Consider the following 27511-nt stretch of genomic DNA (forward strand, 5'->3'; position numbering starts at 1 on the left):
GGCTCAGATCCCTGATAGGTCTGAGCAGACGCAGGCTTCGGGAAAAGCACAGCAGCCAGCATCCATATTTCAATCAACTCAAGAGAATCGCTTCGGAAGTTAATTGGCCTTTCCGGAAGCTGAGCGAGGACAAAATGGAGCGAACGCTGCTAATTCCATTACAGTGTGCGTGAGAGGGTGATCGTTTTGTAAAAAGAAATGCCACTTCCTAACAAGATTGCCTGTTCGACTTCCGACAGGAGAATCGGAGCAACAGGGCACAATCCAGCCATCCCCTTAGCACCAGTTATCTGTCCAGGCCCCTTTCCATTTCTTCCAGAGCCGAGGGCATCGCTCAATGAGTGCTGCAAGAGGCGTATTCTTATAATTCATATCACCTTTCACTGTCCTCCACTCTTTGGGACTTAATCAGAGCGCCGACTTTAGGCATAGGGAAGCTGGTTGGTGGCCCAGGGCACTGAGGAAGAGGGGGCTGGCTCCAGTGCTGCCCAGACTAGGGGACCTCCCAGTCAGGTACAGCATGCTGCGTTATTGAATGAGGTGCAAAGTGTTAACTGCTCCATCAGAGGAAATCGGGTGCTTTGTCTCTTAACACTCTGCAGACTTTTGTCTTTTGGGCTTGGTTGTATGCATGGATGGTGGAAAATATGAAGAAACACCCCTTTGCAACCATAGCTTGGCAATACTTCCATATTTGCTGATACCAATAGAGCATGCTTGTGTTCTTGTGTGCAATGTATTTCTCAGCCAACATAGGCCACACAAGGAGAGCTCAGACAAGAGAGGCCAAGCAGATAGCGCTCAGTCGCAAAACAATCGAGCAACATAGCTCAGGCAGAGCTCAGTCATACAGGAATGTGGCCCACCAAGTTCCGTCACAGAGATCTCAGGCAACGGTGGTCACATGGACAGAACTCGGTGGCAAAGCAATCAGGCATCATAGCTCAGGCAGAGCTCAGTTATACAGAAATGAGGCCCACCAAGTTCAGTCACAGAGATCTCAGGCAACGGCAGTCACATAAACAGAACTTGGCGACAAAGCAATCAGGCATCATAGCTCAGGCAGAGCTCAGTCATAAAGAAATGAGGCCCACCAAGCTCAGTCACAGAGATCTCAGGCAACGGCGGTCACATAAACGGAACTCGGTGACAAAGCAATCAGGCATCATAGCTCAGGCAGAGCTCAGTCATACAGAAACGAGGACCACCAAGCTCAGTCACAGATATTTCAGGCAATAGTGGTCACATGGACAGAACTCAGTGGCAAAGCAATCAGGCATCATAGCTCAGGCAGACCTCAGTCATACAGAAGTGAGGCCCAGCAAGCTCAGTCACAGAGCTCTCAGGCAATAGCGGTCACATGGACAGAACTCGGTGACAAAGCAATCAGGCAACATAGCTCAGGCAGAGCTCAGTCATACAGAATAGAGGCCCACCAAGCTCAGTCACAGAGATCTCAGGCAATAGCGGTCACCTGGGCAGAACTCAGTGGCAAAGCAATCAGGCAACATAGCTCAGGCAGAGCTCAGTCATACAGAAGTGAGGTCCAGCAAGCTCAGTCAAAGAGATCTCTGGCAATAGAGATCACATGGACAGAACTCGGTGGCAAAGCAATCAGGCAAAATAGCTTAGGCAGAGCTCAGTCATACAGAACCGAGGCCCACCAAGCTCAGTCACAGAGATCTCATGCAATGGCGGTCACATAGACAGAACTCGGTGGCAAAGCAATCAAGCAACATAGCTCAGGCAGAGCTCAGTCAAACAGAAACGAGGCCCACTAAGCTCAGTCACAGAGATCTCAGGCAATAGTGGTCACATAGACAGAACTCGGTGGCAAAGCAATCAGGCATCATAGCTCAGGCAGAGCTCAGTCATACAGAAATTAGGCCAACCGAGCTCAGTCACAGAGATCTCAGGCAATAGCGGTCACATGGACAGAACTCGGTGGCAAAGCAATCAGGCATCATAGCTCAGGCAGAGCTCTTTCCTACAGAAATGAGGCCCACCGAGCTCAGTCACTGAGATCTCGGGCAATAGAGGTCACATGGACAGAACTTGGTGGCAACACAATCAGGCAACATAGCTCAGGCAGAGCTCAGTCATACAGAAACGAGGACCACCAAGCTCAGTCACAGATATTTCAGGCAATAGTGGTCACATGGACAGAACTCAGTGGCAAAGCAATCAGGCATCATAGCTCAGGCAGACCTCAGTCATACAGAAGTGAGGCCCACCAAGCTCAGTCACAGAGATCTCAGGCAATAGCGGTCACCTGGGCAGAACTCAGTGGCAAAGCAATCAGGCAACATAGATCAGGCAGAGCTCAGTCATACAGAAATGAGGCCCACAATGCTCATTCACAGAGACCTCAGGCAATAGCGGTCCCATGGACAGAACTTGGTGGCAAAGTAATCAGGCAACATAGCTCAGGCAGAGCTCAGTCATACAGAAGTGAGGCCCAGCAAGCTCAGTCAAAGAGATCTCTGGCAATAGAGGTCACATGGACAGAACTCGGTGGCAAAGCAATCAGGCAAAATAGCTTAGGCAAAGCTCAGTCATACAGAACCGAGGCCCACCAAGCCAAGTCACAGAGATCTCATGCAATGGCGGTCACATAGACAGAACTCGGTGGCAAAGCAATCAGGCAACATAGCTCAGGCAGAGCTCAGTCAAACAGAAACGAGGCCCACTAAGCTCAGTCACAGAGATCTCAGGCAATAGTGGTCACATAGACAGAACTCGCTGGCAAAGCAATCAGGCATCATAGCTCAGGCAGAGCTCTTTCCTACAGAAATGAGGCCCACCGAGCTCAGTCACTGAGATCTCGGGCAATAGAGGTCACATGGACAGAACTTGGTGGCAACGCAATCAGGCAACATAGCTCAGGCAGAGCTCAGTCATACAGAAATGAGGCCCACCGAGCTCAGTCACTGAGATCCCAGGCAATAGCGGTCACATGGACAGAACTCGGTGGCAAAGCAATCGGGCAACATAGCTCAGTCCTACAGCAATGAGACCCACTACGCTCAGTCACAGAGATCTCAGGCAATAGTGGTCACATTTACAGAACTCGGTGGCAAAGCAATCAAGCATCATAGATCAGGCAGAGCTCAGCCATACAGAAATGAGGCCCACTAAGCTCAGTCACAGAGATCTCAGGCAATAGCGGTTAGATGGACAGAACTCAGTGGCAAAGCAATCAGGCATCATAGCTCAGGCAGAGCTCAGTCCTACAGAAATGAGGCCCACCAAGCTCGGTCACAGAGATCTCAGGCAATAGCTGTCACATGGACAGAACTTGGTGGCAAAGCAATAAGGCATCATAGCTCAGGCAGAGCTCAGTCATACAGAAATGAGGCCCACCGAGCTCAGTCACTGAGATCTCGGGCAATAGAGGTAACATGGACAGAACTTGGTGGCAACACAATCAGGCAACATAGCTCAGGCAGAGCTCAGCCATACAGAAATGAGGGCCACCAAGCTCAGTTAAAGAGATGTCAGGCACTTGCGGTCACATGGACAGAACTCGGTGGCAAAGCAATCAGGCATCATAGCTCAGGCAGAGCTCAGTCATACAGAAACGAGGCCCACTAAGCTCAGTCACAGAGGTCTCAGGCAATAGCGGTCACATGGACAGAACTTGGTGGCAAAGCAATCGGGCATCATAGCTCTGGCAGAGCTCAGCCATACAGAAATGAGGGCCACCAAGCTCAGTTACAGAGATGTCAGGCACTTGCGGTCACATGGACAGAACTCGGTGGCAAAGCAATCGGGCATCATAGCTCTGGCAGAGCTCAGCCATACAGAAATGAGGGCCACCAAGCTCAGTTACAGAGATGTCAGGCACTTGCGGTCACATGGACAGAACTCGGTGACAAAGCAATCAGGCAGCCCAATTCCAATATATATTGGTGATTGTATTTGTACAGAGCTAACGACCCATAGGTATCAAAGCACATCATTCTGCATTTATGAAAACCAAGAAACGAGAAAATAATAACTATAATTTTCTGCCTGGAAGGGGTTGTGTCTTTTAATGAACCTATCGCCTACATTAAGGCATCCCAGTGCCTAGCTGCCAGAACAGAGAAGGATCTGCCAAGTGCCTGAGTTTCCTTGTGTTGTATTACCATGATAGTTCTTCATGTTCCAGCTCGTTGCGGTAAAGTAACGTGAGCCATCTAAGGCGATTCGTTAGGTACCTAGGGGCACAGCCATTTAGTGGCCTATGGTTGTGGTCAACACCCTAAATGTGATCCACACTTTCACTGGAAGTCAGTGCAATCTCTGGGGGACTGGAGAGATATGCTCGTATCTAGGTGTATAAGATAAGTAGGCAGAATTCTGGCAGCAGAGTTTTATGCAGTAGACTATTTTGGTGCCAATGAAGGTGCATGCGATAGCTGCACAGTGGTAGTCAAACAGGAAGGGTCTAGGTTTGTGCAGTAACATTATATGATAGTTTGTGAAGCTCAACAAGTTATTAATATGTTGATTCGTGCATAGAGGGCAGTCTAGTGTTACCCAAGTTATTAATATGTTGATTCGTGCATAGAGGGCAGTCTAGTGTTACCCAAGTGATTTCACCCTTTGCTGTCTCGGGAAAGTAAAGCTTGAGATAATAATATGGGAATGTGCTTCTAAGAGTTTCGAGAACAAATGTGGGTAGACACAAGCAAATGTTACATTTTGCTTTGGATCCAGTCTCATCCAATTTTCCCATATCTACTTTTCAATCTGACAGAAGAATGGTCGATCCTATTGCATAGTGACTTCTAAGTCATCAGTCAACAGGAAGACGGTCTGGGTGACATCTGCATAGTTAAAGAAACAGCCCATAGGCAAACCATAAATGTCTTGCAGAGGTTGGATGTGCAAGCCATACAATAAAGATGATATATAAGCTCCTTGCTGAAGACCACAGGTCGCCAGATCAGGTTCAGATGTGTGAGTTCCACATCTGACCCTAGACACCCTATTTTCCAAAAAAGAGGATATCCAGTGCAAGTCACTTTTTACACTTCATCACCCTCTGTCTACACACGTTGTAGAAGAATAGTCTAGACTAGGTTTTCAAAAGCTGCCGAAAGATCGAGCAGCATAAGGAGACCCGCCCTGCGATGGTTAGAAATATACAATATGTTTTTCTCATCCTCCACTAGGGCAAGACCGCTCCCCATGGACTGCAAGTCTCAGCGGAGTTGATGTTCCTCTTTGCGACTTTGGATTTGAGTGGTTGCGCCTTGCCAAGGGCCTATAATTAGAGGCGTCTCGTGATCTAGTGTGGGTTTTTCTGATAAGGGGTGTAACCAAGCTTGCTTTATTTTATCTGGAACTATGGAGTCTCAATTGATGCATTCATATACTCACCAAAATCAAGCTAATGCATCCATGCATATCTGGTACATGGGCTTCCATGGCAGCTAGCAGGCTTGATCTTGATCTCAACTTCAGCGAGTGGTGTGGAGTGAAATATGTGCAAGCTTCTCACAATGTGTGGGCACCCAGACTCAGCCTCTATACGGGTGGCCTCAGCTGATATGATATGATATTATAGTTTATTTATATAGCACCTATACACAATGTGAATAAGGGAAAATGCAATGACATTCTTACAGGCCACATGAATAACAAGAATGTGAAATTAACTATCGTACTCGGCCTTGGCGACATTGCTGATAGTGCAAGAGCTAAGACACAGATAGGAGGGATGGCGTGATAGGGAAATGAAGGGGAGGAGAAAGGAGGGAGAGGAACAAAACAAGCAAATATCGTACTAGGCCTGATGAAATTTAGATAGTGCTGGAGGGGCGGGGGCGGAGTACAACAAGTAAGTGAATGGGGGGGAGACAAACATTTGATGCTATCATACTAGGTCCGGGGCAATTCTGATAGAGTAAGTGCATAGAAAAAAGTAAGGGAGGGCGGGGAGTGAGAGGGAGAAAGGAGAGGAGGAAAGAATAGAATAAACAGTGAAAAAAAGCAGAGAAGCAGAGGGGAGAGCGAAAACAGTTGCAGAGGTCAGTAAAACACATAATGTTGCAGGGAACAGAAAATGTAAGGAAGGATTCGAGATGGCGATGAACACATCATTACTCAGGGCCACCCCGAGTACGAGATCAAGGGGAGGTCCAGCATGAGATTTGAGAAGATGAAGCAACAAAAGTCAATGTATCCACAAAGTCAAATCCAAGCTTTGGCAACAGGTCGGAGATGGTGAAACCATTGTGAATCAAGACAACTCCTGCAGTGGTTAGGAGAGGGAGTGGGGGTGGAAGAAAGGGATAGGGGTAGGGGGAAAGCAGGAAGAAGAGATCAAGCAAAGCAGGGTGGGGGGACAAAGCAGGATGAGGGGCCAGAAAAGGAGGGGGAGCAGATCTGGCGTCAAGGGGACCAGGGAGGCGGTTGGGGGCACAACAGATGTCACGGGGACCAGGGAGGGGGTGGGGGACAACGGACATCACGGGAGACCTGGGAAGGGGTGGGGAAACACATCCGACATCACGGGGGACCAGAGAAGGGAGACACAACAGACATCACGAGGACTGGGGAGGGGAGCACAGCAGACATCACGGGGGACCAGGGAGGGGGTGGGGGCACAATGGACATCACAGGGGACTAGGGAGGGGTGGGGGCACAACATACATCACAGAGGAACAGGGAGGGGGTGGGGGCACCATTCCAGTGGTGGACAGAGGGCAGACAAGGGCTTTCGTTGTGGGCCTGCAGTGGGGGGCTGGTTAAAGCCTGCTGGTGCCAGACCGTATAGTGCTCAGGCCAATCACCTTGCAGGCAGGGGTAGAGGAGGGCTCCAGGGCCAAAACACAATTGCACGGCAGAAAAGGCGGACATCTTGTAATTCTGCATCGATCATCAGGTGGAATGGGCCCAGGTGAACAGCCAGACTGATTGCCTACGTGTAGGCCGGCCCAGATGTAAGAAGGGCAACAGTGAGCCTTGCAGAGCGAAGCACACGATTCACATGAGCGCAGATGAAAATAAACGCTTTTTATATTTTGTTTTCAAAATCATGCCGGTTCAACATTGTAATTGTCCACCTACCTTGGCAGTTTTAAGGTGAAAATGGTGAAGGCCACAGGCATCCAGGGAGGGCATTGTGGAAGAAGTGCAAGCCTTTTTATCCCTTGAATGGCCCTCAAGGCACCAAACCATTAAGTAGCTCCTCCCACATTTTTCCTGCTCTTTTCTGAGCTTGCTTAATGAAAATTTTGAAAGATGGTTTTCTGTTGAGGAGATATTGCAACAATTGCTCACCTAACATGGAAGCACTTAAAATATATAAAACTATATATTTATCTTGGGAGTTGGTGATCTCAACAATGCTTTTGATCACGTTATCTCATAACTTCAATTTTGTTTTAAAAAAAGGATTCTAGCTGATTGCACCTGTTGGCTATGGGCATAGCCCTGACCGATGAAATACAGGGTTTCTCCAGTTCAACCAAAATGTTGGATAGTTCTCTCAGGAAACCGGCTGCTTTCGGAATTTGGTTGGCTTATAATGTTTTTAGGCCGCTAAAATTGCTGTTTTATAGTCAGTACGCTCCCTTTTAAATGCTCGATAGTGTGTTCTGGGATTATTTTCTGCCATTTCTTCTTAACTCTTTAGAGAACTGTTGAAAACAGTTTTTTGATGTTTAAAGATGGTAGTTGATACACAGTAGCTCAGGCACATAGGGCTCAGGCTGCAGAGCGCAGGCACACAGAAACCAGGCAGGCAGAGTTTAGAGTAGACACACATAGCTCGGGCAGACAGAGCACAGACCGAGTAAGAGAAAATGCAGGCTTTAAGAGGTCAAACAGAGCTCAGGCAGAAGGAGCATAAGTGCATATAGCCCTTGCAGGCAGAACTGAGCAACACAGAGGTCAGTCACGCAGAGCTCATACACATGGCTCAGTCAAGCAGGGTCCAAGTACACGCAGAGCTTAGTTAGGCATGATGAGCTCAGTCAGTAGAGTTCTGCAATGTGGGTGTCTATCACCGCTGCGTGTATGCATTCAGGACCACGGCCAGCGCCACCCCCACGAGGCTGCTGCTCGGAGCTGTCCACGCTGCTTAGACTTAGTAATTTGATAATTGGCATGACTAGAACTACAGTTATTGCCATGCTACTTTTATATCTGCGTTATCCTTCCTTTTCAAAGAGAGGCATCGCGCCTGATTTAACTGCATTTCTCCATGTAATCGATGAAGGCCTTGGCGTAGCCAGTGCCGGTGCCAGTTGCTCTTTGATGGCCCTTAGGCCACTGTGTGGCAGTCTTGAGCTTCTGAGCAGGGCAGCCCACAGGACACGTGGGGCATCAATGCCTATCTCGCCTTGGAAGCAGGGCTCGGTACAGGGGCACGGGTTCAGCTCTGATTTCGGAGGAGCAATGATACTATTGCATATCTAAACTCTGCTGTAAACACCCCGACCCTACAGTTCTCCTGGACCACCATCCAACATCCTCCTCTCGACCTCGTTTTGATCTGTACTTTGTGCTGAGAAAACGGCGCAATCATTTTGTTTGCGTTACTTAAAGTATTAGATGTTATTTTGTTAAATTCCCTCAAGTTACAGCCTTGTCTGGTGGTACCATCTATTTCCCCCCTCTTCCTTGGTTTTTCACAAGAGGGATGCCATTACCGGAGTGAGGTCAGTTGGGGAAGCGTGAGACTTTGGAGAGTTATAGGGGACGCTGAGTGATGAAGAGGCGTGAGAGTGTGCTGCAGAGATGGAGTGCTGGAGGTGCTGAGGGCCTCATGGAAGAGATCATGACTCACCGGTGGTCTGCTGCAGTGCCCTGTGAAAGCGGAGTCTGCTCAAGAAGCTTATGAAGAGGCATTGCAAAGTGTATTGACAAGTGTCTAGCTGTTGGGCTGTCTGCCGCCACGCTCTGCCACCCATACTGACCCGATCTACAAGCAAGCTTTTCAACTTGTTGCTGAACCACTAGTTGCCAAGAGGAAGCGGCTACTCCCTCCACCTCTCGGGCGCAACACAGACGGTTACTGCTGGTGCATTGAAGGATCAGCCTCTTCCTTAGGAAAAGACGCTTTTGATAAAGATCTGACGGAATTGTAAATGTCATTCTTGACTTAGACGAGTTACGTTTGTTGAGCACTTATTGCCGTGGACCTGCCCAATTCACCCGCCCACCATCATTAAACACGCCCCCTTCTCCACGTACCACAAGCGGCGACACAGCTTCAAATACACTGCGAACGCGCATTGCAAAGTGTATTGACAACTGTCTAGCTGTTGGGCTGTTGAGGTGAGAGGTGAGGGTATTAGGAGTTTTTAAGGCATTATTTGTATTCAAGCAAAATACTGAACGTTAAGTATTCTGAAGTCAACTTTCAAGACTTTGAAAATTAAAAGCGTATACATTGAAGGATGGCAACAGGTTTGCGTAGTGGCTGCTTAAATAAAGCGGCCACCCCCACTGTAATTAATGTTGACGCATTGATATGCCTTGGAAATGCTGCATACCCGATAACCCGTGCATCTGTCCATTCTGGACCCTTTATTCTGCAAACTCACACTCCCCCCCCTTTTTTCTCCCCCCAAAAAGGTGTCGCATGAGCCTTGCTTGGTTTTTTGGCATAAAAAGGCCGCAGATTTTATTCTCCACAAGTCATAAACACAGTGCACACATTAGTGGAGATGCTTTGTAAGATGCGGCGACTGCTCCGTGTCCGAAAACCTGCTTCCCCCTTGCTTTCCACAAGTCCTCATAGGCCCAACTCTCCCAGCCCTTTTGCCTGAGCCTCGCCTGCCCCTGCAGGTCATCTTGAGCGGGGAGAGCGCCGTATCTTTGGGGAAGCTGAGCCCTTGTTGTTCGCCCCCAGGCGCCCCCGCCGTGTTAGGCTCCCAAGGGGCGCTGGGTCTGGGAAGGGCGAAGACCCTTCCCGCTTTCGCCTGGCTCTTCCGGAGTCTGTCTCTTGTGTTTGGTTGCCCAAACACCGCCACACCGCCTGTCGTCCTGCGACGTCGACGATCAGGCCTCCAGTTTGTTTTCGTTTTGCCGGGTGGGTGGGTGGAAAACAAAGTCCTTGGTGGCAAGCGGGTCCCACTGCCAGGGGTGACTGAGTTCTGCAGTGGGGACCCGCCTGCTTTTAAGGGGATAACTCCGCCCCTTTCCCATTGTCCTGCTTCGCGGGCTTTTCGCTCCTTTGCCGCGCTCCCTTTTCGCGGGCTTCTCCCGTTGTTTGCCGCGCCTGCCTTCCCCCACCACCCCTGTGGAGAGGGGGAGGCCGCCTTTGGAGGAGGACACCGCTCGGGTTATCGGGGTGCCTCCTCCATTTTGGGTTTTTTCGTCGACACCTGCATAACCCGTGCATCTGTCCATTCTGGACCCTTTATTCTGCAAACTCACACTCCCCCCCCTTTTTTCTCCCCCCAAAAAGGTGTCGCATGAGCCTTGCTTGGTTTTTTGGCATAAAAAGGCCGCAGATTTTATTCTCCACAAGTCATAAACACAGTGCACACATTAGTGGAGATGCTTTGTAAGATGCGGCGACTGCTCCGTGTCCGAAAACCTGCTTCCCCCTTGCTTTCCACAAGTCCTCATAGGCCCAACTCTCCCAGCCCTTTTGCCTGAGCCTCGCCTGCCCCTGCAGGTCATCTTGAGCGGGGAGAGCGCCGTATCTTTGGGGAAGCTGAGCCCTTGTTGTTCGCCCCCAGGCGCCCCCGCCGTGTTAGGCTCCCAAGGGGCGCTGGGTCTGGGAAGGGCGAAGACCCTTCCCGCTTTCGCCTGGCTCTTCCGGAGTCTGTCTCTTGTGTTTGGTTGCCCAAACACCGCCACGCCACCCGCGGGTTACCGCCCGCTGTGGCTCCCCCTTGCCTCCTTGCCTACAAGTCTGACAAATGCGAGCAAATGTTCCAAAAAAACAACTCCAACCCTTGTGGGGACAAATGCACCCCGTCCTTTAGGAAATACTCGGGTGATTTTAAATTGATTAGGCCGTGTCTGATCTGGCCAAAGCCCCTCCCCTTACAAAATCTGGCCATCGCGCCGTTCAGTTTCCTTCTGGACCTCTCGACGGCTGCATGGTTGTCCGCCCCCCGCCATACCTGCCTCGGGATTAACTCGGACCAGATGATTTCCGTGTCCCCCAGCTGGCCTGCCAGCTCCTGTAAGGAGGCCATCATCGCCCGCATCAGGGCCCCTCTCCCTAAGCTCGTCAGATCATTTCCCCCCAGGTGTATGATCAACAGCTCTGGCCTCCGCCGCTTCGCCAGAAGCCTATGCACCTGCCCCTGCAGCTGCGCCCATTTCATGCCTGGATTCCCGTGCCACTCCATTCGAAACCTGCCCCCCGTCATCTCCTCATGTTCTTTCGACCAGCACGCCCCTGCCCTTGCCACGAATGAGTGCCCTATCACCCAGACCGTCTGTTTTTCTTTCTGGGCTGCCGCTGGGAGGGAGAGAAGATGGCACGTTAAGTTACATTTTTTCAGGCCTGATATATCTCTTAAAACACCCTGACTTCCATCTGCCAATCTGTTTGATCCCCCCCTCGCTCATCCCCATTACTGCGGCGGACGTGGCCGCTCCAATCCTGAATGAGTGCGTCCCAAAGCCACCTCTTGTCTCCCCAATCCCCTCCAGAGCCATTTCCATAACCCGTCTAAATTGAAAGCGGCTTAGCGCCAACCCTTCCTGGTGAATGAGCAGCGGTGCCTCTTCGCCTGAAGGCGGCCTCACATTTAGGAACTCGGCCATTGCCCTGACTGGGCAAATTGGGTCGCCCCCGATGGCTTGGAGAGTAACTGTGCACCCCTTGCCACCCTGATCTGTTTTAGAACGTCTGACCCATACCGTCATCTGGGACCCTGTGACCTGGACGTCTTTTACCCTCACAAACCCGGCCCCTTTTGCCTCTTTGTTCTCCGCTACCAATTCACTGATTCTGAACGCCCCAAAAAATGCCAGTGTAAAAGCTGCTCTAAACAGAGCCACCTCGGACCCACCCCGACATATCTCCTGCAAATGTGCCACAATCCTCCGTAGTTTGGCCACGTCTATGGGCCTCCTACTGTCGCCCTGATGCACTCCTTGCTTCGCCCAACCTTTCATGGCCGTGACAATGTAGTGGTCCTTGGTGGGATCCCTCTCCCCTTTGAGTTTGCAGTGATGGGCGATGGCTGCCAGATGGTAAGCCATCCATGACCTGGACTTTCCTTCTCGCCAACCCCATCCCACGAAAGCTCTTACTGGATGCTCCCCTTTTTCGCCCTCCAACACCTCCTGCTTGAATTGCAGATAGCGCTCCCAGCATGCCTTGTATCTGCTCGTGGTGCCTGGGGCGAGCGCCGTTTGGATCAGTGTGCTCAGATCGCCCCAATCATGCCCCACCATCGCGCCTTGAATGTGGCCATCGTCTCGTCTGCTCCCGGGCAATTCCTCCGGAATTTTTCCAGCTGCAAACGAGAGAGAGCATCAGCTGCTGTGTTCTGCACCCCCTGAATGTGCCTCGCTCGCACTTCAATGTTGAGTTGCAGCATGCATTTGTAGAGCCTTCTCAACAACCTTAGCACCCTGACGTTGCTAGCGGTACCTTGATTAATGACCTGGACTACTGCCAAGTTGTCAGACCATAGCACGACTCTGCTGTCTTTCAGTTGTTCCCCCCACAATCTGAATGCGACTACAATGGGAAAGAGTTCCAACAGCGTGATGTCCTTGGTGACCCCTGCCCGATGCCAATCCTCTGGCCAGGCCATGCCGCACCATTTGGTGTCCAAGATTGCACCAAATCCCAGAGCCCCGGATGCATCTGTGACTAGCCTGAACCTGTCATCCTTCTCCCTCCCCTGTCTCCATATTCGCACCCCGTTGAAATGCTCCAGAAACTTATCCCACATGTCGAGGTCTTCCTGCACTTCCGGACCCAACCGTACGTGTTGGTTAGCATGTTGCAACCCCACTGTCTTCAGTTCAATCTTCCTGGCAAACACTCTACCCACTGGGATTACCTTTCCCGCAAAGTTAAGGTTTCCCGCCAGAACCTGGAGTTCCCTTAGCGTAGCCTTCTTCTTCCCCTTTAGACTTTGGATGACTGCCTTTAGCTTGTGCACTTTTTCCTGCGGGAGCCTGCACTCCCCTTTCAAAGTATCAATTTCGATTCCCAGGAATGCTAGGCACGTCACTGGCCCCACTGTCTTGTCCCCCGCTAATGGGATCCCCATCTCCTTTGTCACTCTCTGGAATGTGTGCCTGAGAGCCTTACACTCATCTGACCCCCTCTTCCCCACAAACAGGAAATCATCTAAGTAGTGCACCACTGCCCCTTCCTTGCACTCGTGCTTGACCGTGAATTCTATAAAGCTGCTAAAAGTCTCAAAATATGCACAAGATATGGCACACCCCATCGGCAGGCATTTATCAAAATAGTACTTGTCCTGAACTTTGAACCCCAACAACCGCTGACTGTCTTTGTGGATTGGTAGTAGCCGGAATGCTGCCTCAATATCTGCCTTCCCCAAGAGTGCTCCTTCCCCCGACTTCCTTATCACCTCCACTGCATCCTCCAAGGAGGAATACTGTACTTTGCACAGATCCCCTTCGATCCCATCGTTGACTGAGTCTCCCTCGGGGAAGGAGAGGTGGTGAATCAGCCGGTACTGCCCTTCCTCCTTTTTAGGTACCAGCCCCAACGGTGAAACTACCAAGTCCTTCAGTGGGGGTTCAATGAAAGGGCCCGCCACCCTCCCCAACTTGATTTCTTTGGCGATCTTGGCTGCCACTACCTCCGGCCTTGCCAAAGCTGACCTGAGGTTAGCTGCCTCCCTTCCCTTACCTACTCCTGAACATGGTATCTTAAAGCCCCATCTGAAACCTTCCCATAAAAGTCTGGCATCTCTGACGTTATGATACACATTCAACCACGGAGTCATTGCTTGCAGATTGACCGGGGTTGGCAGCCTCTCTTTAATGATATTGTTACACAATTGCCGCATTGACCCAGACATACTGTTACCCTTATCAATCCCTCTTGACTTTTTCATTAGGTCTGGGGCTGCTCTTGCGCTTCCCTTCACTGGTTGAGGAGGTGTGCTCCTTGGCCCTCCCCCCTCGGGGGTGTTTGAATCTGCATGTCTTCCCAAAGGGGCAGCCTTCCTCTGAATTGACCCTCCAGCATTCAGCTTGCTCCCCCTGGTAGCTGGTTCTACTGTTCCAGGAGGAGTGCCCGCGAAAGGACGCCCTCCCTCGTTTGGAGTAACCCCCCCTGCCCTTCCAAACTTGAGGTTTCTCCCCTGGGACTTTCTCTCCCCCCCCTCCGGGCTGGATCATTTTGTCTAAAAAACCACCCACATCCATTTCATCCCAAGACAAGGCTGGCCATACTTGCATTTTTAAACGAAAGGCTCTGTCATATTGCAACCATCCTTCCCCCCCGTGCTTCAAATACAGGTCATGGATATACTGTTCATAAGCCAACATTGATAGCGCGTCTTGAGGATATTTTTCAATCATCACTGATGTGTAAACCTTAAATGATTTCAGCCAGTTGTGAATGGACGCCTCTGTTTTAGGTTGCTCCTTGTCTCTTTTTTCTTTCTCCTTTTCTGATAGTTCTTTCAACCCGTTACCCAGAGGTTCCATCCCCACAAAATCCAGAATCTCAATAAATTCTTTTTTCCACACCCTCTCCTTTATCGATAATGGAATGTGCCATGACAGGGAGTTCACTGCCACCCTTACTGGACCAAAACCCGGCATTGCCCTCCCATATTGTGTCATTACGGGGCCCCACATCCCCCCTAGCCCACCAGTACCGTTGGGCCCCGGGGTTGCGCCTAAACCTGCACCTCCTTGGCCCCACCAGGCTGGAGCTGGGCTGGCTCCTGCCCCGGACTCTCCCCCTTGCGGTGTTACTGCCCCCGCAGGGCCTGGACCCCACCCTACTGGTGCTTGAGTCCCATCCGTCATTGGCCCTACCCCTTGTGCTGCAGCTAGGCTGTGCCCCCCTAAAGGACTAGGCCCGCTCCCTGTCGTCGCTTGTGCGCCCAGAGGCCCCTGCCCCTGGCTGTTCAGACCTGCGGCATTCCCATTTTGCCCGGCCATTGACCCGAAACCCTGCTGCGCCCCTCCACTTGAGAAAGGGGGGTTCACCCAGGCCCCGGCCCACTGGTTCGCCCCCCCTGGTGACCCATACCCATTCAGGTTCCCTCCCTGGAATCCCCTAGCTCCCAGGCCCCCAGGACCCCAAACCCCCAATGGCTGTTATCCCAACACTGTGCTGGCGCTCAATTGATTAAATGCATTTACATTATTTACATTTCCGCTTAGCACCTGCCCCGCACCCCCGTTACCCCAGGCCTGCATGCATTGCATTAGCATACCTTTAACCGCCTCCAGGGATGCTGGCCCCTCTTCCCTTGCCGCCACCGGTACGGTCACAAGCGTGCTGGGTGGACCTGTTTCCCTTGGCGGCGCCACAGGTGCAGGTGCCGGTCTGGCTGCAACCTCCTGTGCCCGTCCCTTGTTCTTTGCCCCCACGGCCATGGGCTTCCTTGCCGCCTGTTCCTTGCTCGCCTTGGCCCGCTGTGTCTGAGTCCTCCTCCGTTTTCCGGCCGGTTCTTCTTCCTCACCGCCTCGTTCTTCTTCATCTAGCTCCTGAATGTCCTCATTGTCCGGGAAAAGAACTGGGGAGCTAGGCCCGGGGCTCGCGCCGACCCCCTCTTGTTGATTTGCCAAGACCTCCAGCCACCTAGGCCCATGTTTGGCTGCTGCCTGCTTAGCCATGTCCAGAAATGCAGCCAAGTCCATTATTGCTGCTGCTGCCTCTGAGGTACTTTGTTAGCCTGCAACCCCGTGCGCCGCTCCACTACCCGGCCACGTGGGGTGTTTTGCCGTGGGCGTGCCCGCTTGTTCGCCGTGCTTTTGCGGCGCCCCGGACCACCTCGCCGCCGAATGTGCCGAGCGCTTCCCCGAGCGCGGCCGCGGCTTCCTCTGCTTCTCCCTTGCTCGTTCGCCGAGCTGTGGACTCGCCGATGGGCGCACCGCCCTTTGCCTCCTTGCGACGTTTAGTCGGAGGGAAGGGGTGCCTGCTCCTCTCCGGGGCCGCGATCTCTTGGTGGGGGGGGGACACCGACCTTTTAGCAACGGCTTCCTTCGACGCTCCCCCTCGGATTCCTGCTTCGCCCGTCTGGTCCTCCCCGCCGCTCCAGCTGCTCCTCGTTTGCCGCTTCCTCTCACCGATCGCCCCCGATGCACTTCTTCAGCTTTCCTCCCTCAGCTCGCCTGCTGCTGGCTGCTTCCGGTGTTCCGTTCTCTTCCCGCGTCGCCGCAGCCGTCTTCACCCTCTCGAGCTTCGCTGCTGCAAAACAAAGTCCTTGGTGGCAAGCGGGTCCCACTGCCAGGGGTGACTGAGTTCTGCAGTGGGGACCCGCCTGCTTTTAAGGGGATAACTCCGCCCCTTTCCCATTGTCCTGCTTCGCGGGCTTTTCGCTCCTTTGCCGCGCTCCCTTTTCGCGGGCTTCTCCCGTTGTTTGCCGCGCCTGCCTTCCCCCACCACCCCTGTGGAGAGGGGGAGGCCGCCTTTGGAGGAGGACACCGCTCGGGTTATCGGGGTGCCTCCTCCATTTTGGGTTTTTTCGTCGACACCTGCATACCCGACTTAAAGGCCTCCAGTGACGACGGAACTAGTGATTTCAGTATAACACCTATAAAGGGACTTACTATACCTACGAAATTACTTACTGAAATAAGATGCACTCCGGTCACTAATAAAACACAAACCGAGCATGCACTTACTGACGACCTGAATCATTTGGGAAAGGAGAGGAACTCATTGGCAGGATTATACTCTGCACCTGATTCAGGTGGAGTCTCTAATGAGGGCTAAGTCTCTCTATCTGAAATAGATGTAGAATCTATTATTGAATGAAACAAACAAATCAGTAATTATATAAATGAATTAACACCGTTGATGCAGTGAAAAGTCCAGCATCTACCAATAGCCTGTACCCGCACAAGAGGGGGCAATTTAAACCTTTCAAAAGAGAGAAGCCCTCATTTCTTGGGTTTAAAAAACAGGGTTTATGGCACCAAAATGCCCATTGGAACCAGTGAGCATAATGTCTCAATTTGGCGACTCACAGTATGACTTGAGGGAAGGGATATTAGACCCACAGAATGATCTCAGAAACGAGACATTAAATCAAAAAAGTACGCCTCCCAGCCCATACTCTTTCCCTGTAATAATAAGAATTCTGGACCTATTAGACAAAGTCCATGACCTTACACATATAGAACTAAGGGAACTAAAATCGATGTCGAATGTCATACTTCAGAAACTGAATAAACTGGAAGGTTTTGTGATGGCAAAAGAAACCTCAAATGTTGACTGTTAAAATAATGGCCACCAGATCTGCATGAAGCATGCAGATAGGTTGAAGAAATAAATTATACCTGACGACAAAAAAATTATGAAACATGCTCAAACCCTGGAAACAGGTAGAGCTAGATTCCGTTATACCAGCAATTGCTATCTCCCAAATAGAAACCCTCCAAAAGGATATCGAGGTCATAAAAAATTATATCAGGGAAATACGATTCAACCTGACTCCAGTAACACCTGCCTCTAATAACATAACTCAAAATCAAGCGGATTCCCCTCCTGATAGCCCATCTGAGTTGTTAAGAATTATAGAAGATTCTAATCAGGAGGAAAACTTTGGTACCGACCCTAAAGAGAAAAAAGGCTTTCTGTCACGAAGGTTAAAAAAATTACACCTTAAAGCAATCAAACGTGCAGAAAAAGGTAGGGGAGAGAAGAAATCCCGATAAAAGGAGAGTGTAGTCAAAGAAGCTGTCGGGCCAGCGCTTAATTCGCCCGTTAATCAGAGGGAACAGGTAGTGATGGCCCAGCGACCTGCCCCTCCCGATGAGGACATGATTGCTGTAGAACAACTAACAGAAGAAAGCCGTCAGCTACTGTTACCTTGCAAAGTGGCTGCGTTGGACCCCAATAATAAAATGAGAAAAGGAAAACAAATAGAGACACAAAACCCTCCTAGTGTATTAGAGATCAGGGGAACTGAGAAATCCAAAAGGACACTGTCAGGAGACGCTACCTCACATATAAACGAGGACCATAAACCAATAAATAATATTCTGAATTACTTTCCTAAAATAGGAACCAGTAAGATCAAGGGCCCATCTAGCACCATTGGCAATCCGGTACTTTATAAAACAGCAACGGATGATGCTAAAGTGAAACCATGCTTAGTAGGAAGTAATAGTAACTCCCAGGTTAAAGTAAATGCAAATAATAGTGTCTCGTATGCTGAAATATGCTCAGGAATACATGAGAACATACCAATGACCCAACCTCCACCGCAAAACACCCACCTTATAATTAGCAGATCTGGCAAATGTACGTACTTACCTGCTTTTGACACATCTAAGCCTATTAACGATGCAAGAAACATAACTTCTGAGCCTAGGTTAAATGATGTGCCAGGTAAATATATCGAAATGACCAGCGCACCGATTAAGCTTCCATATGAGCGTGAACTGCTTCAGTATCTTCGGATCTGTTCATTGATCCAATAGCACGGCAAACACTAATAAAGCTACAGACTAGGCCGGGATCTCCTGATAAAAATCTGAGTGAGGATGCCACCAGGCTCATCGCCCAAGTACCAAATACTCTTAGTAATTTGGGTGGCAAAACTTGTAAATTGGTATGCAAGGATAATCCAGTAAATAGTTGGCCTTCTCTTGTTCTAAATATGAATGGGATGGCCAAATGTCTAGAACTACCGTCTTTTGTATCCCAAGTTGAAATGTTTGAAGGGCCCATAGATCTGGTAGTACATCCTACGAATACTAAGAGGGCCCCCTCCCCATCAAAAACACTAAGATCACAGTCAGCAATAGTGACTAATACACAGGGTGAATCATCGAACCCTTTAAAAGAATTTCATATAATAGGACTGGATGGAGCCCTTGAGGTGCTCCATGGCCAAATAATGAATCGTACATATTTTATGAAATTAATTGCTAATATTCCCACACTGAGAATCTTAAAGAGCAATGATTTTGATAGGATTACATTGCCACAAGAAAATAACTACTGCATGCTATGCTATGTATCGAATGCGAATGTTCTGAAACATATATGGACATGTAGAAATGAGCTAAAAGAGATGGAGTATATCTTACATACATTTCAATTTGAAATTGAAGCAAATGGGTTTCTTTATGAACCAATAAAAAAGAACAAAATGGATTTAAATAACACAGGTGAAGTTCAGCAGAAATGTATATCTGATCTACTATTACTCGCAGTGGGCAACCAAGATCTAGCATGGGTGGAACCATTATTACGCTCAATCTCAAATATAACATCAGTGAAACCTGTGGCCTAGCATGAGATTAAGATAGGATTGAATGTGGTATCATGGAACTCATGTGGGCACCTAATGTTACAAAGGTGGTGGGCGGTTACATCTAGCAAATTGAATTGTGACATTTTGCTTTTACAGGAAACTATGAGTGTTCAACCGTTACACTTAGAAGGGTGTGAGACCCATTGTAGTCCTGCAATTAGGGGTCGAGAAGGTAGGACAATGAGCGGACTTGCAATAGCCATTGGTAATCACGTTAAATGTAAAGTAGAAATTTTCCACAGATCACCGAATGTGCTTGCAGTTGCTATGAGAAGAACAAGTTACTTCTTACCTTGTAACGTTCTTTCGATGGGATGTTCCTCCGACATATTCCTTATCTATGATATTTGTATCTCCAGCTTGCTGGCCTCGGAAAAAATGTTTCTCAGTAGAGGGCGCTGTGCGTCGACGTCTGTCGAGTAGGTGCTCCTCGACGGCCACCGTATCGACGCTGACGTCATCATGCCTAAAATGGCCACGCGCAGCGTCCATTGCTCAGTTCCGTTTTGTAGAGTAAAGTAGTTATTGTATGAATGGTTACTACCCTTGAAGGAGCGTAAGCTGCAACCCCAAGGGAAATGTTACTGCGGGGGTGGATGGGAGGGGCGATAAGGAATACGTCGGAGGAACATCCCATCGAAAGAACGTTACAAGGTAAGAAGTAACTTGTTCTTCGAAGGGATTGTGTCCTCCGACGTATTCCTTATCTATGATAGACTCCCATAGCAGTGGTATGTGATTGGAGGCGGGAGTAAGAGATGCCATATTACCCTTTAAGAATGAACAGAGTGTAACACAGCTTTGCCAAATCTAGTCTCTTGACTAGAGGAGGAATCCAGGCTATAAAATTTGGTAAAGGTATGTGCGGACGACCATGTGGCAGCCGCACATATGTCTCTAATTGGTACCACTCTTTGAAGAGCTGAGGATGCTGCGATACCCCTGGTCGAATGAGCCCTTAGATTTTGAGGGGGCTCTTTCCCTGCCAGTTTGTAGCATTCCAGAATGGCTAAAATAATCCATCTGGAGATAGTTTGTTTGGTTATTGGTAATCCTAACTTATGTCCTGCGTAACCTACAAAGAGTTGGTCTGCTTGTCTAATTTTAGCAAGTCTACTGATATAAAAACTCAAGGCTCGCTTAGGGTCCAGCCTGTGTAGTCTCGCTTCCTCTTTCCCCGGATGGGGAGGAGGATAGAATGAAGGTAGAGTAATCTTCTGAGTAATGTGAAATTCCGAAACTACCTTTGGGAGGAAGTTAGCCTTCACCTGTAGCACTACTTTGTCCCTGTGAAAAGTTGTATGAGGAGGTTTACAAGACAGGGCTTGTATCTCGCTAAGCCTTCTAGGAGATGTTAATGCTACCAATAAAACAGTTTTGAGGGTGAGAAACTTCAATGAACAAGAGTGGAGTGGTTCAAAAGGAGCACCCTTTAGGAAGTTTAAAACTAGATTTAAGTCCCATAAGGGAACTTGGAATGGTCTTGGAGGGTAAACATTAGTTAGAATTTTCAGGTATTGTATTACCAATGGAATTTTGAAATACGATGGCTCCTCTGCAGTGGACTTAAAGATCGATAGCGCTGCGAGATAGCCCTTAATAGTGCCAATTTGAAGGCCCGAATTTGCCAAATAAAGTAAGAAGGATAACACCGCAGGTGTACCACATGAAAAGGGTTCGATATTCTTTTCTCTGCACCAGCTGCAAAATGTATTCCAATGGCAGCGGTATAGAGTCTTAGTTGCTGGTCTTCTGGCCGAAAGCAACACCTCCATGACGTCATCTGGAAGGTCCCAATCCTTGTACCTCAACCTTTCAGATACCAAGCGTGAAGGTTGAGGGTCTTGATGGCTGCATGGAGAACCTGACCTCCCTTCTGCGAGAGAAGATCCTCTCTGTACGGTAGACGAATTGGAGGACAGATGGACATGTCCAGAAGGTCCGGATACCACGTTCTCCTGGCCCAATCCGGGGCAATTAGGATCATGGTCTTCCGAAACCTTCTGAACCTCCTGATCATTTGAGGAATGACAGGGACCGGAGGAAACGCGTACAGAAGTGGGAACTCCCAGTCCACTACAAACGCGTCTCCTAGAGCTCCTCTCGGGGGACATTCCCTTGAGCAAAATCTGTCGCACTTCCTGTTGATACTGGTGGCGAACAGATCCACTTGAGGGGTTCCCCAAAGGGCGAGGATCTCTTGAAGGACTTCCTGAGCTATCTCCCATTCGTGGGAGACTGTGTTCTGCCTGCTCAGAGCGTCCGCTGTCAAGTTCTTCTCTCCGGCTGGGTGAATTGCCGATAGAGAGATTCCTTCCTGAATTGCCCAAAACCAGAGCTGCATCGCCTCTCTGCACAGTGGCAGTGACCCTACGCCTCCTCTTTTGTTGAGGTAGTGCATGGCCACTGTATTGTCCGTCATTATCAGGACGTTTCTCCCCCGTACAGACGGCAGAAAAGCCTTCAGTGCCAGTCTGATGGCTCTCAGCTCCAACAGGTTGATGTGTAGTCTGGACTCCGATGGAGACCAACGACCGCTGATGGTCAAGTCGTTGGTATGGGCTCCCCACCCCGTGAGTGAGGCGTCTGTGACTACTGTTATCTCCGGCCATGGTTGCCAAAACAGTTCTCCTTTCAAGATGTTCTCTGGAGAGGCCCACCATTGAAGGTCGTGGGCTACCTTGTCCGGAATCCGGAGGAGATCTGTCATCCTCCCTGAGAATTGTGACCACTGAGTCCTCAGTGCCCACTGAAGGGATCTCATTCTCAGGCGAGCCTCTGGCACAAGGAATATGCAGGATGCCTTGAGGCCTAGCAACCTCAAAAAGTCGTAGGCTGGGAGACGTTGGGCATTTTGAAACCTGGTTACCATCTGCAGAATATCTTGAGCCCTCACCTCTGGTGGCGAGGCTTTTCCCAGGGACGTGTCCAGGACTGCTCCAATGAACTGGAGTCTCTGTGATGGTATCATCTGTGACTTCTTTAAATTGAGGGAGAAGCCCAGCCTGTGAATGGAGTGGCAGACATAATCTAGTTGGATCCGAGCTTGTTCCGAAGAAACTGCTCTGATCAACCAATCGTCCAGGTAGGGGTAGACGTGAATCCCTTCCCTCCTTAGACTTGTAGCCACAACCGACATTAGCTTGGTGAAGACCCTCGGGGCGGAGGTCAGCCCAAATGGCAGAACTCGAAAATGATAATGAGAGTTGCCAATTGCGAACCTCAGGTACTTCCTGTGCTTGGGATGGATAGGCACATGGAAATAAGCATCCTCAAGGTCCAGAGATACCAACCAGTCCTGAAGCTGGAGGGCCTGAAGGATCTGAGAGAGAGTTACCATCTTGAACTTGTCCTTCCTGAGGAACGTGTTCAATTCTCGTAAGTCCAGGATGGGTCTCAGTCCTCCGTCTTTCTTTGGTATGAGAAAGTAGGGGGGAGTACCAGCCCTTGTTCCTGTCCGCTACAGGTACCGGTTCTATGGCACCTTTCTCTAGCAGGTCTACAACTTCCTGCAAGAGGAGTGGATCCGGCACTTTCAGAGAGCTGCTCCCCGGTGGATGTCTCTGAGGGATGCGTAGAAAAGGCAGGCAGTAACCTTGGGCAACTGTCTCCAATGCCCAAGCATCTGACGTAATAGCCTGCCATTCCGTCAGATAGTGAGTTAACCTTCCCCCTACAGGTGTCTTGTGATGGGAGACCTCAGAGTGGTTTGGGAGCGGCTGATGCAGATGCCGAAGGTAAAGCGGCTCCTGCTGATGCGGCTTTCTTTCCTTTACCCCGTCCACCACGGGTACATTTTCCTTGGCCTCCTTGAGTCGGCCGTCCTCTGCCTCTTCCATATGAGGAATAATAGCGAAAGGACCTTCCTCTCCAAGAGGATCCTGAGGGACGAAAATTAGTTTGTCGGATTGCAGCTCCTAGTGACTTAGCTGCTGCTTTAGATGTTTGTAGTTTTTCCAAACTGTCATCCGCCTTTTTACCAAATAGGGAAGAACCGTCAAAGGGCATATTTAAAAGTCTGGCCTGTACGTCAGAAGCAAAGCCGGACTTTCTCAACCACGCATGCCTGCGGATTGTGGTACTTGCCGCCATGGCCCTGCTAATACTGTCAGCAGAATCAATGCAAGTTTGAAGGGACTCACAAATTGCATCTTTACCATCTCTGATGATATTTAAAAATGCGTCCCTTTCTTCTCCTTCTGGTATGCAGTCAGCCGCCGATGAAGCACACTCCCAAAGGGTGTGGCTGAACCTAGCGAGCATACAAGTTGCATTAATAGATTTTAAAGCCATGCTACAGGCTGAGAAGACTTTCTTAGCCATGGCATCATATTTTTTATCATCCCTATCCTGGGGAGCAGTGTGGTAAGCAGAAGTACTGCCTGATGAAGTTGCAGCCTGGACCACCAGACTCTCTGGAGTAGGGTGCTTAGATAGGTATTCAGAGTCAGCAGCAGATACCCTATATTTTGCTGACAACTTCTTGTTAACCGCAGGGACAACTTCAGGAGTTTCCCAGTTAGTTAACATCTTTCTTTTTAAAGCAGAATGAAAGGGAACCACAGGTTCCTCCTGTGGTCCTTTATCCAGAATATCTGTGAGGTCATCCTGTTGAAAAACAGGTGAAGGAGCAGACCAACCCATGAACTCCATAATTCTTGACATTAGGGTTCTATAAGGGGTATCAGCATGTTCCCCTGGGTCTGGTTTGACAAATTCCACTTCTGGGGAAGTGTCTAGGCCACTTGCTTCCTGTAATGCATCCTGAAGGTCTTTCAACCTTCTTTCCTCAGAGGCAAAAGTCTCTGGTTCAGGTAATGTGGTCCTCTGCAGCCCAAAAGGCCTTTCTTGATCAGAATCTTCCCTTTCTTCAAAAGTTGAAGTTAAGGGGGGATGCTCTGGTCTGTGAAATGGTATAAAACACATCTCTAAGGCAGAGGGAGCCATCATCAGTGGCCTTGAAAAGGTCGATGTCGTCAACGCCGATGTAAAAATCCTCGAAGGCGCCGACAAAGGCGTCGAGAAAACTAGAAGAGGCCTCGAAGAACTCGAGAGCATTGGAATCCTGCTCGAGGATGTCGATGACGTTCTCGACGTCGTGTCGGAGGCTCTCGGTGTAACCGTTGGCTGTGGAGTAGCCGTGGGTCTTTCTTTTATCGGCATCGATGTCGGCGTTGACGCCGGATTCGACTCGATCGACGGATGCGTCGAAGAACCCTTCGATAATGGTGTCGATGGCGCCGATCTATGCTTCGAAGGGGCTTTCGACGATGGCGTCGAAGATGCTTTACTTCCCGATGGCTCATGGCGCTTTCGGGTCGACTCTTTCGCCGGGTGCTTCGACTTGCGGTGTTTAGATTTTTTGGGCTTTTCACCCGGGGTATCACCCTCAGCTGACTTCGAGGGGGACGAGGCCGCTTTCTCGAAGAAGCTTAGCATCTTTTTTCTGAATTCCTCCCACTCAGCTTGAGAGTTGTGTTTTGTGGGGCAATTTACTCTTTCAGGGGAACTAGAAGATGACGATAAAGGGGATCTTCTTTGTCTTTTTTTCGAGTGTCTAGACCTCAACGAGTGGTGGGAGCCACTTCGAGACCTAGACCGAGAATGCTTTCGACGGTGAGGAGACGAATGTCTCGACTCTACCGCGGAAACTTTCGAGGAAGTTAAAATTGACTTACCTCTCTCGAGCTTCCCCTTACGCTCCTTCAAGGCTTTTGCCGTCATGGATAGGCTTTCCTCACACTCCGAACACTGGTGTTCGATTCCCAGACACCACAAACAGATCCTGTGAGGATCCGTCAACGACATTTTCTTCCCACAGTCTCGGCATTTTTTGAAACCGGACCGAGGAGTCGTTGGGTCGGAGGAGGAAGCCATCGAGTACGAGTCGGTTTTCTTGAGGAAATATGAATATATATCAACTGATGAACTGAGCAACGGTATTCCAAGGCACACGAAGCGTGGAAAAATGGAACTGAGCAACGGACGCTGCGCGTGGCCATTTATAGGCATGATGACGTCGGCGTCGATACGGTGGCCGTCGAGGAGCACCTACTCGACGGACGCCGACGCACAGCACCCTCTACTGGGAACATTTTCTTCCGAGGCCAGCAAGCTGGAGATACAAATATCATAGATAAGGAATACGTCGGAGGACACAATCCCTTCGAATGGGTCAGACTATGTTAGACTCAATAATTGTCATATCAATGTATTGGAATCCTTTGAAAATTCCTATAGAGGACATTTTTGATGATCTGGTCAAATGTTTAGAGAATATTACATTATCAATGTTAAAGTGTAAAATACTAATAGGAGGCGATTTTAACTCAATGTGTTTACCGGGGGTGGGTGGAACCAATTCCAATGAGGAAGCTAATAGGAAAATTGGCAAGATTAGAGGTAAAAAGTGGAATGACTAGTTCGAAAGCTGGGATATCTTCTTTGTGAAATGTGATAAAGCTGCAACCAAATTTACATGGAGTCGGGGGGACTTGAGTTCAATGATAGATTTTTTTGCAGTATCAAACTCTTTGACACAAACACTAGACTCTATGTTAATTCATCCCATTACAATAGGCGATCATGCTCCCATACAGCTGAAGATACAAATGCCTTTTGACTGCCATGAAGTCAACTCCTTGCTTCCTCTTATTGAAATGGACCGACCTCACATTTCGGTGAGATGGAATCCATTTCTGTGTTTTAAAATTACAGAGATAGTAAGCAAGGATCTAAACAAAATGACTGAAATGGCATGTGCATATGGAAAGGAGGACATCATTGATAAGATTGTAGCCAATGGGATAAAAACAATTCGAGAAAGATGGACCAATAAACCAAGGATAGCAACTATTCATAATGATAAAGAGATACGCATGCTAAAATGCAGGAAAAATAAAGATCTCCGATACATATAAAAATATAGTGGGGGTATGGAGAACTATATCCATGAGAAAAAACATATTCTTTTGATATACAAAAATAAAGTGAAATGTATCCAATCAACTAAAGCTAAAATACTATGGGCCTCATTACACGGAAGGCGGTAACCATGGCGCTATTAGCGCCATGGTTGCCGCCGGTAGTTTACCGAGTCTGCCATGGTGAATGGCGGAATTACCGCCCCATTCCAAGGTGTGCGGGGGTGGTAATTCCCCATTCACCATGGCACTTCCCCATTCCCATTTTTGCCCCCGTAGGGCTCAATGGGAATGGGGAATGCGGTAATTACGGTACCGCAAATTCCGGTACCGTAATTACCTTCAGAGTCCCTTTGCGGGTCCCGTACTTAACGGCTGGTAAAACCAGCCATTAAGGTAAGGACCCACAAAGGGACCGCGTAGTAAGGAGGTAAGGGATTACCGGTACCCTTACCCGTACCGGTAATCCCTTACCGCCATCCGTGTAATGAGGCCCTATCTCTGCACAATCATGGGAAAAATTTCTTTCCGAAAAATATGCACTTCCACAGAGATTTAAAGAAATGAACCAGTGTTTAATAACTAAGCCAGAGACCTCATCGTTTGGCTGCCCTGAAATTGACATTACCTGGGCAATAAAAAAACTTTTGCATTCTAAAGCTCTGGGTCCTGATGGGATTCCTGCATGCGTATATATAAAACAGACCCTTCAGTATGGGCCCCCATCTTAAAGTCAAGATATGACATTATACGAAAGACCATGAATATACCAAGGCAATGGGGAATATCAATAATTGTCCCTATATTTAAAAAAGGTAATCGAAAGGATCCTCGAAATTAGTGGCCTATATCTTTAATCGATACATCCGCTAAAATATTTGCGTCTCTTGTCCTTTTTGAATTAGAGACTTACATATCACAATGGAATGTATTATCTAAAGCGCAAATCGGCTTTAGGAAAAATATGGGGACACAACTGAATGCAACCGTTATGTCACATAATTAAAAAAAAAAGGGAGGGGTACCAGTCTACTTAGCAAGTGTGGATTTGACTTCAGCTTTTGATAATGTGGTAAGGGAGATACTTTGGATAAAAATAGTGGATCTTGGCATACCAGGCAACCTGATATTTTGGATTAAGCGATTATATTCATCTACTGCATACAGAGTAAGAATTAA

General features: G+C 49.1%; 1 protein-coding gene across 18 annotated transcripts in view; it reads right to left on the reverse strand.

Moving 5' to 3' along the window:
* Nucleotides 1–27511, reverse strand: part of CACNA1A (calcium voltage-gated channel subunit alpha1 A) — a 2932691-nt gene that overhangs the window by 2691911 nt on the left and 213269 nt on the right. The window lies entirely within an intron of this gene.

The sequence above is a fragment of the Ambystoma mexicanum genome, chromosome 3q, assembly GCF_040938575.1.
Source record: "Ambystoma mexicanum isolate Mex_15411 chromosome 3q, UKY_AmexF1_1, whole genome shotgun sequence".
Lineage (NCBI taxonomy): Eukaryota > Metazoa > Chordata > Amphibia > Caudata > Ambystomatidae > Ambystoma > Ambystoma mexicanum.